The sequence below is a fragment of the Sinocyclocheilus rhinocerous genome, unplaced genomic scaffold (assembly GCF_001515625.1).
Source record: "Sinocyclocheilus rhinocerous isolate Xijiao unplaced genomic scaffold, SAMN03320098_v1.1 scaffold565, whole genome shotgun sequence".
Classification (NCBI taxonomy): domain Eukaryota; kingdom Metazoa; phylum Chordata; class Actinopteri; order Cypriniformes; family Cyprinidae; genus Sinocyclocheilus; species Sinocyclocheilus rhinocerous.
Window position 1 is genome coordinate 722,387 of NW_015646384.1, and position 6,053 is coordinate 728,439.

Consider the following 6,053-nt stretch of genomic DNA (forward strand, 5'->3'; position numbering starts at 1 on the left):
GTTCTCACACCTCTTCTCTTTATCATGTTTTTTTTTTTTTCAGTGAAATTTATAAATAAAAATGCATTAAAGAGCACACCAAAAATGTTAACTAAACTAACAAGCTTTCCATAAAATGTCATAGTGTTGAAATTAAGTTTAATACTATATTTGTAACTAAAACTAATTTAAATAGGTTAATAGATTAAAAAGTCTACAATTTCAATGGTAAAAAGAATGAAGATACACATTTCCCAAAAGAGCTTCTAAGCCATGAATATGCTAACTTCAAATTGCAGATTACAGTTTTACAGCATGCATGTCATGTAATTAGAACATTTTGCCTAAGGGGTCTCCAGCCACTACAAACCAGCTGTAATCATTAAATCAATTTCAAACAGCTCTTGGGGAATAAGCCCTTACAGCAGCTACTATTTTGTGAATGATATGTGTTTTTGAAGAGATTTTCCACTTGGCAAAAGTAGATTAATGATGGTAAGCATTTGATAGAGATGATAAAAAATGGGGTTGGTACACCAGTGAGTGGTATATAAAAATCCTCGGTGGCATATTTGTTTAATCTTTACACACGAGCATTGTCGTAAACACAGCTACTGCTGCACACTTTAAAGATTACATGAAATCCAAATTTTAACATCATGTTGGAAGTAATGGGCCGTAAATTCTCATTAGGGGAGTAATGGGCTGCAAACGTCAATTCAATTGACAAATTGACAACTACAGGCACTAGACATTTAACCAGAAAGCACCCATTAGAGAATACAAATGTTCATTCGCAGAATGATAATATATACCTTACAGGTTTGCAAAGCATGTATATGTCTATGTCAGTGGTTCTCAAACCTCTCCATGAAGTACCCCCAGCACTGCACGTTTTGTATGTCTCCCTATATCTGACACACCCACTTCAGGTCTTGCAGTCTCCACTAATGAGCTGATGAGTTGAATCAGGTGTGATAGATGAGGACACATACAAAATGTGTAGGGCTGGGGGTACTCCAGGACAGGTTTGAGAACCACTGGTCTATGTCATTCTTTAACAACAGTTTTTTATTTTTTTAAATCTCCGGTCTCTGTCTGTACATGCTGACTCACATATTCCTTCAGACTGAAAATGTAAGTCCACCCTCAATGAGTCTCATCTGAATTTAAAATTCACTCCAAAATTGAGCTCTGTTACAGAGTAAGAGGAGGCTGAATGACTTCTCTCTTCAAACATGTACAAATTTCACATCTACAAATAAAGAATCTGCCTGTCGTAAAAGTAAATAGATTGAATTGTTTGAAAAAAAAAAAAAAAGTTATATGAATCACCTCTAACTGCATATACAGTTTAAAATGTGTTAAACTGACCTGTGAACACTTTAGTTTTACTGGTGGCTGAAAACATAATCAGATATTTGATAAAGAAACAAATAAGTTACAGGATATGTTAATGACGGACGTTCTATTTCTGTGGAAATCTTTGGAGTTTGACTCTTAATTAACTGAAGCTGACAGATGAAAAATAGCAAACACAGTAAAAAATCGAGATATTTTGAAGTTGTAAACAAAACAAAAAAGATGATTGTGTCAGACTTTTGGACCCGTTTTGGCCCCGTAGTTCTTCCTGTGTTTCCTTATATGGTCTTTTTCCTGTTCTTGTTTAGTTTGATTGCCTTATGATTCCTTGCACCTGAGTTCCTTATTATCCTGTGTATATTAGTTCCTGTCTGTTCCTTAGTTCTTCGTCGGGTTTACTTGTTGTGAACGTCATCCTTGTGTTCTGTGTCGCCATTGTCATGAAATGCCCGGAGAGACAAGGTAAGATCCAGTTGCAGTTTTATTGAAAGTAACAAAATATCAAAACGGAACAAAAACGTGGCCAAAAGGTAATCCAAACACAAGGAACAGATACACGGTAAACTATAGACAACATCAAGATCAGGACTGAGAAGACAAATACAAAAGACTCTCGTTTTGTGAAATCTCCACGTCTCTTCGTTCCCTTGCTCCAGCGTATTGTGACAGATTGGAGTATGTTTTACAAGAAAGTACGGTTTAAATTTTTCTACTTTTGAATTTCATTTTTAATTCAATGTTACCTACTGTTTTTTTTTTTTGTAATGGTTTATGAAATTTACTGAGCAATGTCTATACCATTTTTTCCCCCACTAGAATTAATTTTTTTTTTTTTCCAGGAAAGAAGTAAATAACTTTCTAAACCGTTCTTTCTGCTTTCAAAGGCTGAGTTTTCTCTCTAGTATTAGAATGTTTTGAAGACCTCTTGAATTATTAAAGTCACCAGCAGACCTCTCATCTCATACAAAATCCTCACAGGAAACCTCTCCTCAAACAGAAACTAAAATGAGTCTAAAAATGGTTCTGATAAGAAAACTCATTTGTGTTTTATACTAGAGAGTCTCTTTTAAAAACAATTGCTGAAACAGAATCACATTCATGTCATGTTATTACCCCGCATTTCAGAGCGGAAATTGCTGGCTTACTGAAAGATCAAATGTCATAGGCTTGTCATTGTGTGTATATTGAAAGCCAATCCCCTTTTCTCCTTTACAAAGGACAGACCAGATTCATGTTGGCTAGTGTGCAAATTTAGCCAGTTATTTTGAAGTGTGAGCAGTGCTGCTTTTAAACCCGTTTTATGACTTTTTAGAGCATTAATTGATATTTCCAAAATATACTGTATTCATTTAACCATGCGCAACAGCTATGCAATGCAATACCCAAAAGTTTATCAAAGGCAGTACCACAAATGAAAAATAAAAAATGGAAAACCCAAAACCAACAGAAGCTGACTTTAAATTAGATCTCTTTAAGTTGCCCTCTGTATTTCTTCTGTTGACAGCTGGTGGTGTTGTTGAACTCAGGGCTCGTGTTTACTGGTCTTATCCTTGCAAACGATTGATTTGATTGTATATGTGTCAATGCATGAATGAACTTGTTTGATCTTTTCTGACTGTTGTTTTCTTCACCTTCAGAAATGCAGTTTGTCGTGGCAACAGAGTGGACTAGGACTTAAATGTCCATATGTGTTTGGGTTTGTTTATTTCTGTCCGTGCTTGTGAAGCCACATCCTCATTCACCACTTTCAACATGTCTACTATTTATGGTAAAACATTTGATTTTTGTAATAAGTTGTATAAAAAATATTAAACAGAAAATATTTTTTTTTCTAATAAAAAGCACAAACACAGTTTAGAGAAATTATCAGTAATATAATAAACTGAACATATGTAAAAAAAATAAATAAAAAAAAACCATTTAATAAACACAGAATTAATCAAACTTAATTTAAAAATACAATCTTAAAACACCATCCGCTCCATAAATGTGCTGGTTTGGACAAAGAAGACAAATAAAGAAACATTTAAATCAAAACTCACTATCAATCCAATTATTATGAATGAAGTAGTGATATATAGGGGGGGTGGGGGTGGAGGGGGAATCCTATAGATTTTAATAATATTGATGCCCATGCCTCAGTCTTGTCTCTTTTCACCGCACCTGTATTATAGTTGCCCTGTAGCTCTGACTCAAGACCTGGATAATGAGGAGAGGTTAGGAACATTAATGTCACACATCTGGCTAGAGAGAGTGGAGGAGCGTAGGAGGAAAGCATTCACCTCATCTCCTGAACAACAGCCCAGGTCTTCACTTGAATGATAATTAAGGCCTAAATACAAATGTCTCAAGAAAGGAAAAAGAAGTATTCTTCAATTTGATGAACAAATGCTTACCAATTAAAGGGACTATATGTAAAACTCAGAAACTGTTGTGGTTAACGCCACCAGTGGCCGCTAAGTGAACTGCAGCCAGCAGCCCATTGCTCATGCTTGCACTCATGCACACCTGACATACAAGAGATAGAGTGTGACTCAATGCTCACAGTGATATTCTCACAGCAAATTTTTTTCACACAGAAATAAAACATTTAGATTCACGTTTACATGAACATAAATATGTGCAGCTTTCCTCTCAATAACAAAATAAACACAACAAAAATGACAGCTATGAGAAAGCAGCTATTAAGAAAGCATCTGATCATTGTGATGCGGATATGTTTAAACCAGCGTTGCATTTCACCGGCACCACGTCGATGAGGTAATTAAAAATTCATTGTTATAATAGTCTGATTATAAAGTATATTTGCGATTAGGCTATATCTGACAGTGTAAGACTATAGTTGGAATTAATCTCTTTTCTTTGCATGACACATTGACATTACAGAATGGCACTTTCTGCATTATCCTGAGCATTGTTGGCATTCATTTCATGTGAGAGGCACTCAGGAGCATGTGTAAACATCACATCCTTTTGAACATCCTGCTTCCTTCATATAAAAATCAGACAGGCTTTCATAGACAACCTAGGAAATCCAGTGAGGTGCTGTTGTTTCATTACAAGCTGTTCACAAATTGTCATTTAAAAAAAAAGTGATTAATACTTGAAAATTCTTACATATAGTCTCTTACTAATTCGGTAACACTTTACATTATTCAAAGCGGATGTCATAACAAATGTCAGTAGACCTGGAAGTTTTAAAACAAGTGGTTCTTTCATTAATTCGTAATTCAAGTTTTGAATTGAATTGAATTGAATTAATTCGTAAGACCTTAAAGGCCAAAGTATACTTCACTTTTTACGCATGAGCTAGTATGCATGTGTACAGTGCGTGTGACACGAATTTCGTCATCAGAATTGTTGTAACCACGCAAACTTTGTGCGCGCAGGTCGCACATGCACACTGAATTTGTTTTGCACTGATCAATTATTCCACAAGGTGCAAACATTGTCCCGGACAGCTGTTTCACAGTAGAAAATGAAACTAAAGAGATGGAACAACAGCAACAAAATATTTTTATAAGTCAAAACTTCTGGAGAAATAAGATGAACCTTTCTAGAGCACATGTGTCAAACACCTGAGTTCGCGCACGCTATCAAATGTAGTATACATTGAAAGGCTACACATTCGACTGTACGCATACGCTAGCGTACACGTACAAAAATGAAGTATACTTTGGCATTACCGCTGTGGAAATACAGACTGGAAGACAGAAGGCAATGAGTACAGCGCTGAAAATGGGTGGGGCTACATAAGGTCTATATGTAATATTAAAATATTAGGTATATCAAACTACTTTAAGTGGACGATACATTGTACAGAAATTTGTTTTGACATACAAGAGATAGAGTGTGACTCAATGCTCACAGTGATATTCTCACAGCAAAGTTTTTTCACACAGAAATAAAACATTTAGATTCACGTTTACATGAACATAAATATGTGCAGCTTTCCTCTCAATAACAAAATAAACACAACAAAAATGACAGCTATGAGAAAGCAGCTATTAAGAAAGCATCTGATCACAGTGATGCGGATATGTTTGCACCAGCTTTGCATTTCACCGGCACCACGTCGATGAGGTAATTAAAAATGCATTGTTATAATAGTCTGATTATAAAGTATATTTGCGATTAGGCTATATCTGACTATGTAAGACTATAGTTGGAATTAATCTCTTTTCTTTGCATGACACATATAGAAATGCACAATAACACTTTACAGTAAGGTTCATTTTGTTAATACTAATTAACTACATATGAAAATACTTCTATTCTAACCCCATGACATTGCATCAGGAACATACAGCACATGATCAGTAACTGGAAGACATTTTTTTTTTTAGACACTGTGTATGAAAGTGCAGAGTGGATCAGCACTTTACTACTGTATAACATTAGTTAATGCTTTTGGTATTGCAAACGGCGACTGATAATGTATTTATGTCTTGCCAGATGAAACTTGTGCAGCCTAAGTGAGTGTGTGAGAGAGACTTGTGCAGTAATCAAAACAAATGAGCGCAACAGCACACACAGAAAGTTATGGATGCATACTAAGGTTAAAAAAAAAAAAAGGATATTTATAATATATGATTTAGGTAAGCAACATTACACGACCGACATGTTTCCCCGAGTTAATGTTCATTTCTAAGCATATTAATTTATATTTAAATTTAAACCGTGTATACAGTGTGTAGAAATTAACAAACAAA